Source organism: Perna viridis, chromosome 3 (assembly GCF_037379345.1).
Source record: "Perna viridis isolate PV_CMFRI_1.1 ecotype Kerala chromosome 3, ASM3737934v1, whole genome shotgun sequence".
Classification (NCBI taxonomy): Eukaryota; Metazoa; Mollusca; class Bivalvia; order Mytilida; family Mytilidae; genus Perna; species Perna viridis.
Window position 1 is genome coordinate 7328717 of NC_142447.1, and position 15636 is coordinate 7344352.

The 15636-nt window shown below is 32.6% G+C and overlaps 1 long non-coding RNA gene across 1 annotated transcript; it reads right to left on the minus strand.

Annotated features, from left to right (window-relative positions):
- Positions 1-364: 364 nt before the first annotated feature.
- LOC148620847 (uncharacterized) lies at positions 365-4487 on the minus strand. Its single transcript, XR_015920968.1, has 2 exons — positions 3988-4487; positions 365-2959 (listed from the first exon to the last, which is right to left on the minus strand). It is a non-coding gene; the product is annotated as an uncharacterized LOC148620847 (long non-coding RNA).
- Positions 4488-15636: the final 11149 nt, after the last annotated feature.

Sequence of the window (15636 nt, forward strand, 5' to 3'; positions counted from 1 at the left end):
GTAAAATTGACACAAAATGGCAAATAATGTCCTAGCACCCCTCTTTTTTTAGGAACCTCATCTGCACCCCTCTTTTTTTTTAGGAACCTCATCCGCACCCCTCCTTTTCAAAGTGTTTGGATTCGCCACTGCTGTTTATATAAAGGCTCTTGCTCCCTCTCATATATATATGGCCTGAAAACAATATGCCTGCTTACTTTCTTTTAATAGATATTCTGCTAATGTGTGAGCAATTTTGAACACTTGAATTATGTCAAGTTGAAATAAATGATTTTGTACTTGATTGTAAGCTGATGCTGCATTTTAAATGATATTTTTTTTTTGATCTTCCAAGCTGCAGATATTGATTATAATTATAAATACCTTTCCTGTTGTAAATGGTTTATTATAATATAAAGGCAGTGACATAACTTAGCGTGCCATACCAAGAAACAGTTTACATACAATACAACAACAAACATTAAATAAAATCAAAATGAAAAATATATTACTTATAATCAACTTATGTTTAGAAAATAAGTCGGAACATCAGACCAAATTATTACTTCATTTGAATTTTATATCAAACACCTGAAGTCTTAAATTATGACAAGTGAAAAATACTGTAACATGTAATTGCTAAAGTATAATTGGACAAAAAATGGCAACTGGCCAAATGATTTATTTGATAAAAAAATTATCAACCACTGTCCAAATTATGACTTATTGAACTTGTGCATCAAACACGATAAGTCTTGAGTTTAGGACAAGTGGAAACAAACACTGGAAGCACAGGCCCCATAAATACTACCACACTGAGTGTAAGAGTACTTAGGGGCAAGGTTCCGTCTGAAATGGGTGCCTGTGACTAAAAGTCAGATGTCCTAATTACTATTATATTAGATAAAATCAAATTATATCTATACGCACAATTAAATTGATGTTAGTATAGCAAGTAAGGGGCATTATCAACCACTTCCAAATTATGACTTTATTTGACTTATATAAAAAAAAAAAAAAAACTAGTATAAATTCATGAAAGCCAGCACTCCACAGTATTGTACAACTGCCTAATTTTGGTCTTGTAATCTGATGCTTTATAACATTTATCACCTTAAAAAATTGTCAAGCATCTGTAAATCTATATATCTAGAAATAGCTCAAGCCAAAGCCTTCAGGATGCAGTAAAAATTTCTGAAAAAAATTACCCACAGCAAATAAGGTTACCATAGAAACCTTGCAATAATATGCGAAAATTTGCAAAAAAGTTAATAAAATCAGGTTTAAAAATATCAAATTTCCCGCAAAATATCTTAAATTTTTATTTCATCCCCTGAAACTGTCCAAGCCTTTTCCTTCGAAAACCCCATCCTCATATGGACATCGCCTGTTAGATTTTGAGCTATATAACTTTGTAATCCACTTACCAAATTTAGCATGGTAAAAAATTGACTTACTTTCACTTTCACAATGAAGTCAAATTTTCATTGAAAAAAAGCCTCTTCAACTTTGAAAATATATAAAACATTGCAAAATACTTTTAAAAGTCCCCTTTTTCGGAAAATGTTTTATCAACAATAGATTCTTCATTTTTAATCACTATAGCAACCACCGGTTTCCATTTATGTCATTTTTCTTCCCTAGCCAAACGTGCGAAACTAAACTAAACTGTGGAGTGCTGGCAAAAATGAAAAACAGATGACAGGAAGTAGAATATAGCTAAATTAATTATTTAATAAAAGATGATTAACCACTGTCCAAATTGTGACTTTAATTTACTTGTGTATCAAACACCTAAAGTCTAAGTTTACGACGTGTGGAGAAATGCCCAAAATCAAAAAAGTTTCTAGAAAATTTCGTTAAGGTTGTTTGCCGGTATCATGTAAAGTACAAATTATCATCTTTTAAAATCGAATTTACTTACAAATACAACAAAACACTTCGTTATAAGCAAAATAATGTATGGAAACATCAGAATTTTCCCAAATAAGGATTAATAATATTATCCTAAATATAGTTGTCTGGCGATAATGGCTTTTATCGATTTTATACAATGCTGTAATCGATCGTAATTAAAAGTTACAAATAGCCGTGTTTTATTAGTGGAAATGCAGACAATGGATATCTATATATCGCGCATACTGCTTACATTAATTAGAAATTGGAGGTGTTAATCTAAATATAAACTTTAGCATTCATAAACAAACTACTCCTGCCTCGCCCTTCATCTGCTTACATTACACCATAATTGTTGGCATTTTGTGCACGTCATTAGTTCTTGGATACGTTTTTTTTTGTAGATATGCAAGGTTAAATAACAATCTTACACCTATATCTATCTTCATTCTGTCTTACGAAACAGCGTAAATATGCAAATAATAAAAAAAAAAAAAAACTACAGTGAATCCTGTCCGAACCGAACCCTGTATATTCCGAAAACCTGTCTTAACCGGACTTCAATACCGTACAACTGTCTAAACCTAACCAATTTTAAATTCCAAAAGGGGTTCGGCGAAGGCAGGTTTCACTGCAGTTTCTTTAATTGGCAGTTGTAATTGAACAATACCTCTGTTTTATCTTTGGATGTTAACTGTCTATCTGACACTGTAATTAAGAATAACGAGTACTCAAACCAAAACAAAAAAAAAAAAAATACATGGCATCATTTGTTATAAAAAGTTCTATAAATGTGCGATTGTGGTGCACTTAAAAGAACACACAATGACTGAAGTATTGATCCATATATACATTGTATTGTACTCGATGCATTGGGTATACACAACATTGAAACTAGAAAAGATGGTTCACATAAAAGGCTGCACCGAGAATGTAGTGTAAAAAAGCTACATAAGGTATAAGATTCTTTCCAATGTTCAAGGTCGTAGTCCTTTGTGGTGTACTCGAGTTGTCGATTGTTGAGGTCACGAGTACCTTGGATGTCGTTTTTCAGCGGTCGATTTTCGTTGTTGCCACAATTTGTCTGCAAAAGAAATTTGGGGCAAAAATAAAATTCAGTCTGGGAACGTAAACCTTTCTCGTCGTGTTGTAAATAAAATGTCATATTTGAGGTCTTGGAGAAAATTTTCACTGTCATTTACTGTATTTTAAGACCAAAAAATCAGTCTAATGACACGTTTGATTATTACAGTAAACAATGAATATATAAATAATAATATCGATCATAATATATCATATATTTAGATTAAAATATACCTTTTTGTGTATGCATAATAAGTGTTTGTTTACATCCTATATCACATGTATACCCAACATCCCACCCCTTCACGGGCTATACTTGAAGTTTAGTTAAAATATATAATGTAATGAACATAACATGTCAAAATCTGTATCACGTGTGGTATCAAACCTCGACCTATATCAGAAGTAGGAGTCTCGGGTTGATGCCACATGTAATACAGATTTTAATATGTAATATATCAGACGAGTATATAAATCAATATTTGATATAATATACTGAATATTACATGTCCACATGCAGTATCAATTAACCCTCGACCTAATGTATATCACCCAACAAGCCGGTGGCCCTTGAGGTGATATTAGAGTCCCGGGTTGATACGGCATGTTCATGATATAAGTTTCAAGTGTGTTCTGTGTAGGAGAGCAATATATAGTATGTTATATAGTACTAGGGGTGTAATATAGGGTATGGGATATAGGTCTAGGGATGTGATATAGGGTATGGGATATAGGTCTAGGGATGTGATATAGGGGAGACGATATAACAAACACTTATAATGCACATACAGAAAAATGTATATCATAGTTTATTCTAAATATATGATGTAGGGACACCCGCACCTCTCTATCCGTTTGATAAAAAAAATCTTATTTTTGAAGTATGTTCAGTCCACTTTCCCTCTGAGATGAGTGAATATTGACTTCTTGTCACACCAAACTATTAATCAATATATCGAATCATTTTTAACATTCAATTACGAACGTGATTTTTATCATATTAACTAATACCTTAATTTAGATACTTACTTGTGGTCATAAGAACTTTATTCTTTCAACGAATATCAACGTAAACTGTCTATTAACGAAGGTAAAATGATACAGGAACCAACAATGGCGACCACAGCAACAATAGTTTTCTTTTTCCGCGAGGACATCTTTGAAAACCCCTCCGTCTGATCCTTCATTTTGTTCTTCAAATTTTCCATTCCTTTCTTTAAAGAATTCGAGTCTACATGAATTGCCATTGCTTGAGAAAAAGAGAAATACACCAAAAGTTATAGCCAGACACTGCGTAATAGATCAGTAATGGCTTCCTCAAAGCGACGCTATGAATCGATACGTATTTACATATGAAAATATGTTAAGTATTCTGATATTTGCCAGAGGACAGGTAATTCATATCCACATAGTTGTTAGGTGAAGCGTTGTACCTTTTTGAATTTCTCGCTCCGTTGACCAGATATCGCTTTTAGTGTAAATGAAAATATAAAATGTGTCCTTCAATTAAACATAGAAGGTGCTGAGTTAAATGAATTTATGCCTTTGTAACTGCCACTAAGCTGCTAAAGGACTAATTATACCCCCGCAAACGAAGTCTGTCTGTCCGAACTATTTTCTTAGCAACTTGCAGCATTGATATGAAACTTATTGGGATGTTAGATGACCATGTGGCGATGTGCATATTTTCCGGAATTTATGTTTAGGCAAAAAATGTAGAAGTGACGGCTGTTTGAACTTATGTATTTTCAGCAAAACTTTGTCTCATACGTTGTCCGCAACTCCTCCTCGACAACTTACAGGATTGTTATGAAACTTAATTTGGTGTTAAACTACCATATTTTAATATGCATATTTTTACATGATTGTACATTTACAGTAAACTTGCAGTTATATTCTGTCGTTGTGTTATCAACAACAACAAATAGTACTGATTGCAGTTTGGAGTTGAGTGTTTTAGAAATAGTAGCAAAATAGTGTGTCAAAAGTGCTTAGTTTTGTCCCCCGTGACAATTGTATCTAATATAAATCGTGTGTCCACATTGGTCCTCAAATGTACATGGTTCAACAGGCTGCGGGGTATTAGTCTAAGAGGGCAATGCCTTGTTAGTTATGACAATAAACTTGTACTTGTATACGTTCCGATAATTCCACGTGTGATATTTTGTCAAAACATTGGTTTGTTCAATTAACAGCAATATATCTTTCTTAATACTTTTACTCATACTAGCGTTATTCACAAAGAATCACTAATTCCAATATGTTCATCAAAGCTCTATAGACCACAGCCATGGTAAAAAAAAAGTGAAAAAAATAAATGACCAGCATTTCGTACAACATATAGGCTGCGTCTATCCATAAATATGAGGAAACTTTATTAGAATCGAAATAAACCACGGAAACTCCAGTTCAGTTACATGTATTTAACCTCTCTCTATCGCTCGGGGTAAAACAATGCGACATACATGGCCAGCCCGTAGTAAAACAATGATAAAATGGAGTTGTTAACTAATTTGTAAATATTTTTAATTTTTTAATGCACCTTAAGAACAAAGAGAAATTTAGATATCAAGAAAAGAAAAAGTATAAAAAAAGAACACAAACCACGGACAGACTAGATAGAGGAAATAGACGTCGCACAAAGAATGAACATAGAATAACCAAAATAACACGTGCATATAGTGACAATAGTAAATGAGTAACCCGGGCTCCAGTAAAAAAATGAAGCATGGGTCATTTGCAACGGTAGGATAAGCGTCTTCTGCTTTTCTAAAAACAACCGACAAGTGTATCTTGAGAATAAAAAAACAACCGACAAGTGTATCTTGAGAATCTAAAAACAACCGACAAGTGTATCTTGAGAATAAAAACAACCGACAAGTGTATCTTGAGAATAAAAACAACCGACAAGTGTATCTTGAGAATCTAAAAACAACCGACAAGTGTATCTTGAGAATAAAAACAACCGACAAGTGTATCTTGAGAATCTAAAAACAACCGACAAGTGTATCTTGAGAATAAAAACAACCGACAAGTGTATCTTGAGAATCTAAAAACAACCGACAAGTGTATCTTGAGAATCTAAAAACAACCGACAAGTGTATCTTGAGAATAAAAACAACCGACAAGTGTATCTTGAGAATCTAAAAACAACCGACAAGTGTATCTTGAGAATAAAAACAACCGACAAGTGTATCTTGAGAATCTAAACACAACCGACAAGTGTATCTTGAGAATCTAAAAACAACCGACAAGTGTATCTTGAGAATAAAAACCAATCATAATGTTATATAGCATCGTTAATGATTTTCATAATTCCGAAATATGACTCTGAAAGGTTAACAATTTCCACTTATTGTTTTTTTGTTTTCGTTTTGTAAACAAAATTTGATATTTAATATACTCATTACATTCCTTCTTAATCTCGAAATACTTTTCAATTAATTTGAAGCGTGTAAGGAATGCAAATACATTACCATATAACATATGATTTAGATTTTCCTGATATTTATTTTCCATTTTGAGATGGGGGATATTCCTGAAACCCCATCCCCCTACGGTATTTATACTTCACAACTGGTCCGTTTTGCTTGTATTTGTAATAAAGAGTTAGATATTAATGAACGCAAAAAATTCCGTGCAATAAACGCCTCAGCACAAAGGGTATCGATATGAAAAATTTCTGAGAAAAATGCTTTTTTTTTTTCACTGCTGCATAACTTTGATCAATTAATATGATAGTACTTACAGTTTCTTCAATAATCTTGCTGGCAAAGTTTTTTTAAGGAAATATATAGTCTAGAAAGCGCATTCTTTCAAACAAAATCTTGTGGGTTTATCATCCTTAATAGATTAATTGATAGTGGATACGATTTTCAAATGATTGTCTATTCTATGAACCTTTTTTTCACAAACAAGATTGAAAATAATGTTAGAGTATTACAATATACCCAATTGTCTATTTAGTACTTAACGTAACTACTCTGAATTCAGTCCATTGGAATTGTGATGACAAATTATTCCTGATGCTGGTAATTTTTATGGTATTGTCATTCTTTAATATAATCTGAGCAAGCTTACAGTAAGCGCAAGTGTTCTTAAAGTGGATTTTTTTTCATTTTGTTTATAAGGTGTATGTTGTGGAGAGAATTGGGGATATTATTTGGTGAATTTTTATGTTTTTGTTTGTTTTTTCAGCTCATATTTGAACTTACATTTAAAAAAGGTGGTTAAGGCCTTTTCAAACTAAATTAACCCCAATGAAGGTGTTCATTAATGTGCCTTCGTGTCGTTAATTGCCTTTTTGTTTTACTTTGAAAATGTCAACGTTCTATTACGGTGATTTTCATTCCTTTTGTTGCCGGGGCCTTAAATATTACTTAAAGGTGTTTTACACTTTAGATGATCTCTTAAAGTATTATTTTGTATTTAGGTTAAACGATAGTGTGTTTTTGCGATTTACCTTATCTGTTCTTTTTTTCTAAAGTAAATGATACACACTTTAAGGGTTGTCCTGGTGTCGATGCTGATATATCATTTTTGTTATTTAGGCACAGACCGAGTTCTTCTCAGAGTGGCCTAGGATTTCATATGGAGATAGAATCAATTGTTTAGCAGCAGCCGGAGTTTTATTTTATAATTTTTACTCGGAAGTCACGTGAGTGGCTTCGCCTATTGTAAGTAAAAGAATGACAAAAGGGCTTCCGGGAAATGCAGTCTTCAAATTAATGCGTGATTCTCTTTTAAACTTTAAATATTTCAACGATATCCCAAATGAATGATATTTCAAACATTTTTAAGTGTTAATTTTCAGCTAAATATAGTCGAACTGGTAAATCGAGACGCCAAACTATTTTTTGCTGCTTGGCCGCGTAGTAATTTCAAAGAAGATAGTTAAAAGCTATTCTGGTTCCCGGGACTTCTGAATAATGTGATCGGGAACCAGTCTAGTTAAAAGCCAATATAATTTAATTGGAGTTATCTCTCTTTGGGTGCTATTGGATTTTAACTATGCCCCGTGGATGGCATTATAATCAAAATCATTTTATCAAGAAGAGTCACATTCAATATCATTAGCTGCCTTTTTTCAAGTTTAAGGTCTCTAGAACATAAACAAATGCAATAATCTTATTTTCACGATATTTGTGTACCTCTTTGATTTGTTTTGCTGCAGGTTGCAGGGGAAATATGGGTTCAACACCAAAACAGTCTCAAACCTTGGTCCAGGTCATGACTGGCACTATAGCACATTGCTTAAAAAATAAACATCGGGAACCTATCATGCAGGTTGCACGCCTAACGACTCCGAAGTTTCAGCACCTTTGGTGCTTTGATTTATATTCGAAGATCTACTTTGTTAAATACTGGAGGCAATGGGGGGAAATATTGAACTCTTTTTTTTTCGTTTGACTAAATTCTACCATCTTAAGACTAACACCTTTCTCTTTAATTTAGACAAGTACTGATGCGTGCATGTAGGCAAATGTTGCTAAGGAGAGTATCCATGGATACTGGCTATAAATTTTCTCAAGAGGTACATCATATTATCTTTTGCTATTTTTTAATCCTTTATTATGAACCAGATTAAGAGTATAAATAAATTAAATTATAATTTGTAAATCATCATGTGCCCACCGATCCTTATATTTAAATTTGGTAGGATTTTATATGGAACCGTTAACTTAACCAATTGACGCTTATTATTAAAAACCAAGATTGTCTCATTTGGAGGACATCGCGGGTAACATGTAATATAAATATTGATATACCTACTGTATGTCAATAGTAGAATTACAAGAGCATTATCGGGTGTGTATATTTATAGAAAAGATTTAAAAATAAACATTTCATTGTGGGAAAAATCTACCTATTTATAGCGGAAATTTTCATTATGGTGCCAAAAGAAAAAAAAAACACCACATCTACGTAATTCACAATTAAAAAAGAAGATATTTCATGATTATTATTTTTAAAGAATATTCAATAAATCAGTCTGTAAAAAAATCATTATAATCTATTGTTTTGATACAATGTCATTTTTACTCCGTTTACGATAATACTCCTTTGGATAATATCACATTTTAATTAATACTGACTTTGATAGGATATAAATGTACAATATTTAGATTTTATACTCTTTTTTTGCTATATAAACTTGTGTACATGTGGTAGAGATTAGTTCTTAGTTTTTAATTGATTTCAACGAATTGACATATTAACAATCACATTTACTAAGAAAGACCAGATAATATACTTCAAATAAGTTTATCAGTCTGGTTAACCTACCAAGTATTTTTGAATCATTGCTATTATTAATTTATATATCACTATCAAGATTTTTTTTGCTATAAAAAAGAACACTTGATAGGCTAGCGTTAAAACAAAACAAAACATCCATATTACAACAATGGCACGGGCCTATATTCCTATCTACGAAGGGCGTTATTACATGTTCATCACCCCGCCTGGCATGAGATACATTAAAGTAAACAGTATCGAAGCAGTTCGTAGGAGTCTATTGGTTGTGGGATCCTTAACGCTTCTGGTTTCCATGCTTGTTTCTATAATGCTTCTGTAGGATATGCTGCCAGCGCATTCATGTAACTATCTAAGGTAATTACTAATATCTTGAACATTGCTAAGGCCTTTAAGTACTTTAAAGACATATGATATCTACCTACTAGTATTTGGAGGTCATGAAATCTGACAGTGTAAGTTTTTTATCTGAATAAATTGTAACATTATGTATATAACAATATGGTCATACCCCGGGGTTCAAAGCGTGTGGTGTTTAGTGATCAAGTTGTTCATCCGCACGTCACAACTTCCTTTACTAGTAATTGAATGGTACATATATTAGAGTAATGCCATTATGAACTAGTTATTTTGATTGTTGATCAAATATGTAACTTCCATAAAGAATACACACATGATAAGGGTACCAGGTCATTGTTTTTAAAGCTGTGTTCACAGTTAATTAAATTCTGGTGTTTACTAATACGTGTGTATTTAAGTAACAATAACATTTACAATTGTGATTTATTTAATTTTTCAGAGTTTTGCTGTATTTCAAGGGAGGACCGACCAAAGAACTGAACAGTAAGCTGAGGATAGCTTCAAATTTAGAATCCTAAGTCTTAATAAATTTGTTATTGTTTCTTCTTTTGTGACAATGAATTTTCAGTATGCTAAAAAAACAGGACTAAGGAACAAATCGAAATCCGATTCATACTGAATAATGATTCGAATTTAAGCTGTTCAACTTGAACGGAATATTATAACAACATTGACCAAGAGTGTCTCGTACAATGAGTTGAACTTAATTGTAACATGGTTTTATTGTAACAATACATAATGGTATCAAAGTTGGAAAACTCCGAAGATTCACTGTTAACTTGATGTATTTATTGTTAACTTGAAAGGAGAAAAGTTTAACGATAAAGGTGATTTCTACTTAGATTATTTAAAAAAAAAAAAAAACAAGTGTTTAATCGATCAGTTAATATGTTATATATAATGGGTACATTTTAGTATGCAACACAAATTGACGAGTCACTGTAACTACCTTCTACCTAACCGACTACAATTATATGCCAGTTATTAATTTAAACTAGATATTCTTATAAACTTACTGCTTTAGATACTATGACGCGTGAATCACTTTTGATGTATTAGTTCTATTGGGGAGATTTAAATATCAAAAGGTGTATATAAAAATGTAGAAAACCCATATTTTGCATTAAACATATTATAAATGCTTGTTTTTGTTTTTTTTTACACACGTTGGTGTCACCAAGGTGAAAGTAGTCGCTGAACTCCGTCTGCCCGTCCGTCCGTTCGACTTAAGGGTACCTATACTTTGTGAAATAAGTAACTCAAAAAGTATTTACCCAGAGATGTGAAAACTTTGCACAGTACTTGCATACATATCAAAAATATGCACCTATTTATGTGGTGAGAGTTTCAGTTCGGTAACAGACGAAATTGACGTCTATATTCTCGCTCGTTAAACAATCAAGTTTAAAGGTACATATTGAGCGATAAACACCACCCTGCATTCCCCTACATCTGTAATATTATTATTTATCATATTTATTAAGTCGCCAACCACTAAATCGAAAATTTAATTTGTCCGATAATGATGAACATTGGTATCTAGGTTCTTTAATTCGTCCTAATTAAGAATCTGCGGTTCAATTGGGAATTTGAGCTACGTATCGACCGGCATTTTCAAAATGGGCGCTACCGCGGTCGAAAATTCAAACTTTTTTGCTTTTGTTGGAATTTGATATCCACGATTTTTACGCTGCCTCGATTAATAATAAGCAGTTCAATTGACAATATGTTTCTCGAAAGACAGATCCGGAAACGGGAGGCGACTTCTACACGTTTCGTGGAAACGTAAATTTTAATTATTATTTTTCTTCCAATGATTTTTGTCCCGAGTTTCTAGAGAGCATCACCGAAGGGAATGAATTGGAACTTGGTATGGAGGTAGATGGTATTGAGAAGGGGTGCACCAGAATTTTTGTCGAAAAAATGGCTACCGTTTCCATAGAAACGTGATAAGTTCATAATCTAAGACAATGCAATATCTCGGAAACCTAGGTGGCTAGAAACTTGAAATTTGGTATGGTGGTAGAACTCAATTTCCCTAATAAAATTCAGCAAAAAAAGGTGAATCGATATGTTGTCAGTTACATGGCAACGAAAAAACTGAGAATTTCATGGATACCAAAATTCACTTTTTTCTCACACTTATAACTTTTTTTATGTAGAAGGTAATTTTAATGAAACTTTGTTGTATGCTGCGGAATCAATATCTCGGAATCCACATAAAAATTTTTCGCTGATATGCCGCCATTTACAAAATGGCTACCAAAGTTCATAATCTGGAACATTGCAATATCTCGGAAACCTAGGTGACTAGAAACTTGAAATTTGGTATGGTGGTACGGTTTAGAGCGCCTAATAAAATAAAGAAAAAAGGTGAATCTATGGAACGCCTAAACTGTCTGATGAGATACACATTTGTTTATGTGTTGTTAACTTTATATTACTTGCTGTGGTTTTATAATTACATGTGGTCATTTTGTATTTACGTTATGTAGGAACATCTTTGCATTATGTCGTTTTGTCTTTACGTTCTGTCATTTCGTCATTACGTTCTGTAATGTTGTCTTCGTTCTTTCGTTTTATGATTACGTTACGTCAACATATATTTACATTATGTGGATTTATCTTTACGTGCAGTGGTTTTCTTTATAACGTGAGGTCGTTTCATCTTTACGTTATGTCGATCTCTAAATACTTTATGTGCATTTTCTTTTCTTTACGTGCAGTGATTTCTTCTTTGCTTGATGTGGTTTCTTCTTTACGAGATGTGGACAAATATTTCATGATGACGTGTGACCCCGGAACTTTTCGATCCGGTGTAAACTTCAAATCAGTCCGTAAAAGGCAAAATAGACGTCACAACGCCGATTAGAAAAATGCTGAACGAAATACACTTGGGTAGTCTATCCAGTCACCCTAGAGTGTTTATTCTATAGTAAAAAATAGCTTATTTGTTACTTACGTTCAATATTATCACAATTGATACACCTGGGACTCTGTAGATGACCTGTGGCGATTTTCGTAGTCAGAATATATTTTTTTAAATTCCAAAAACATGGGAATTTCGACTCCCGCGAAAATGTGCATAAATTCGACTCTACAAGTTATTGCGTGACTAAATTTATCTTCTACAAACCACCAAAACTAATTTTCAAGAAAGAATTTAAAAAAAAATAATTAAAAATAAAATAAATTATTACCCCTAGAAAACTGGTCCCAGTATCAAACATAATTTTCATTCACGGCATACCGACACTGTGAAAGTCATATTTAGGCATTCATAATTAAGATAATGATTCACTCAACACATCTGATCAATTGAAGCGTTTGAATTTCTTTATGAATTTTCCCTTTTTATGAAAAAAACACATTACTGTCGCCTACGCTCATGAAATTAGCAAATATGTTGGATGCATCGATAATGAAAACAATCGCCCGCAACATGCCCAGTGTGCGTCGTTTATATGTTAAAAAATAACATTTTTGTTCATGTTGAGTTTTTTTTTCATGGGTAGGGTCGGTAATTTTTGCACCAACTTCAATTTCAAATATTAATTATCTGGCCGATTTGAAAGCTTAGACACTATACAAATCCACTGTATCGCACAAAAGCTCGTTTAAACTACGGTATTCTGAAAAAAAAAAGATAATAAGGAGTGATATAGAAGAAATTCTGTAAATTCTACTTTTTATGATTTTATAGTAATTGTAACCCTATGAAAATATCACACGCCTGAATTGTTCAGATAATTTGGGCAAATAATTATCTTTTAAATTATGAATGCCTAAAATATGAGTTTCACAGTGTCGGTATGCTGTGAATGAGAATTATGCTTGATGACCAGTTTTTTCGGGTTAAATTTTAAAACATTAAAAAAAAAATCTTTCTTGAAAATCAGTTAATGGTGGTTTATTAATTCAGGAAATTCAATTTCTATCGAATGATTCAAAATTTGAGACTTTTTAGTCGAGTAATATCTTGTAGAGCCGAAGTTATGCGACTTTTTACGGGAATATTGAAATTCCCATTTTTGAATTTTTTATTATTATTATTATTATTTTTTGTTTTGGTTTTATAAATTCTGACTACGAAAATCGCCACAAGTCATCAACAGAATTCAAGAAGTATCAGTTGTGAATATCTTGAACATAAATAACAAATACTAGTAAGCCATTTTTACTGAAGAATAAATACTCTAGGGGTTTTGACATTGAAAAATATGTCAATTTAAGCGATTTCTATGAGACAGAGTTCCATTGTATTCATTTTGATATAAAACACAAGTGTTACCGCAACTTTCTTGGTATCATTGTAAATCTGAGAAATTTGGCAGCATATTGATACATGCATATATGAATTTACTTCGTTTTGCAGATAAAAAGAAGTTAGAAGTATAAAAACCGTAAACAAGATGCTCCAAGGACCCTAAATAGCTCACCTAGTTATTTATTTTTTTGGTTTTTTTTTCAAGGACAACAACTCTAACAAGGAGCTGTCCGACAATTTTGACTCAATGAACACTTTGGTTGGACTTATCAGAAGGATCCCTTTATCAATTGAAAGTTTCATTCTATCAATAATAGTTTTCAAAATATTGGCTGAAAACTGCTAAAAACATATTTTTTTTGTCTTTCAAGGGCAAAAAATTTAAAGAGGAGTCAACCAACAAGTTTGATCCCCACAAACATTTGTAGGTCGTGCCATAAGGATCATTGCAACAATTTAGTTAAAGTTTTCTATCTATCATAGTTTTCAAGATATTGGCTAAAATCTGTTAAAAAAAATAATCATTTTTCGCCTTTCAAGTGCAATAACTCTAACAAGGAAACGTCTGACAACTTTTCTCCCTGGATACTTTAGTAAGCCTTATCATAAGGATCATTTCAGCAATAAAAAGAATTTGGCAAACCATAATGGTTTTGGAGATATATGCAAAAAACTATTGTCTGACCCCTATGTACTACTATTAGTAACGGCGGCCATGTTTTTCGAAGAAACAAAAATCCTCATTTCAGTTCAATGGAGGATACCACAAGAAACATTCATACTAAGTTTGGTTCTAATTGGTTAAGTAGTTTCAGGGGAGAAAAGTTTTGTATAATTGTTAACGACGACGGACGGCGACGGACGCCAAGTGATGGCAATAGTTCACATGGTCTTGGGACAGGTGAGCTAAAATGATTTTTGCCTCAACGAGGTATAAAAAGTAGCCAAAAATACAAAAGAAGTATTGTTTTGAATTGATAAGATATGTTGAGTAAATCATTATCTTAATTATGAATGCCTAAAATATGACTTTCACAGTGTCGGTATGCTATGAATGAAAATTATGTTTGATACTGGGACCAGTTTTCTAGGGGAAGGAGTAATATTTTTAATTTTTTTTTTTTGAAAATTAGTTTTGGTGGTTTATTAATGTGAAAATTAAATTTAGTCACGCAATAACTTGTAGAATCGAATTTATGCAAATTTTCGAGGAAGTCGAAATTCCCATGTTTTTGGAATTAAAAAAAATATATTCTGACTACGAAAATCGCCACAAGTCATCAACAGAGTCCCAGGTGTATCAATTGTGATAATATTGAACGTAAATAACAAATAAGCCATTTTTTACTATAGAATAAACACTCTAGGGTGACTGGATAGACTACCCAAGTGTATTTCGTTCAGCATTTTTCTAATCGGCGTTGTGACGTCTACTTTGCCTTTTACGGACTGATTTGAAGTTTACACCGGATCGAAAAGTTCCGGGGTCACACGTCATTATGAAATTTTTCTCCACATCCCCTAAAGAAGAAACCACATCAAGCAAAGAAGAAATCACTGCACGTAAAGAAAAGAAAATGCACATAAAGTATTTAGAGATCGACATAACGTAAAGATGAAACGATCTCACGTTATAAGAAAACCACTGCACGTAAAAATAAATCCACATAATGTAAATATATGTTGACATAACGTAATCATAAAACGACAGAACGTAAAGACAAAACGACATAATGCAAAGATGTTCCTACATAACGTAAATACAAAATGCCCACATGTAATTATAAAGCCACAGC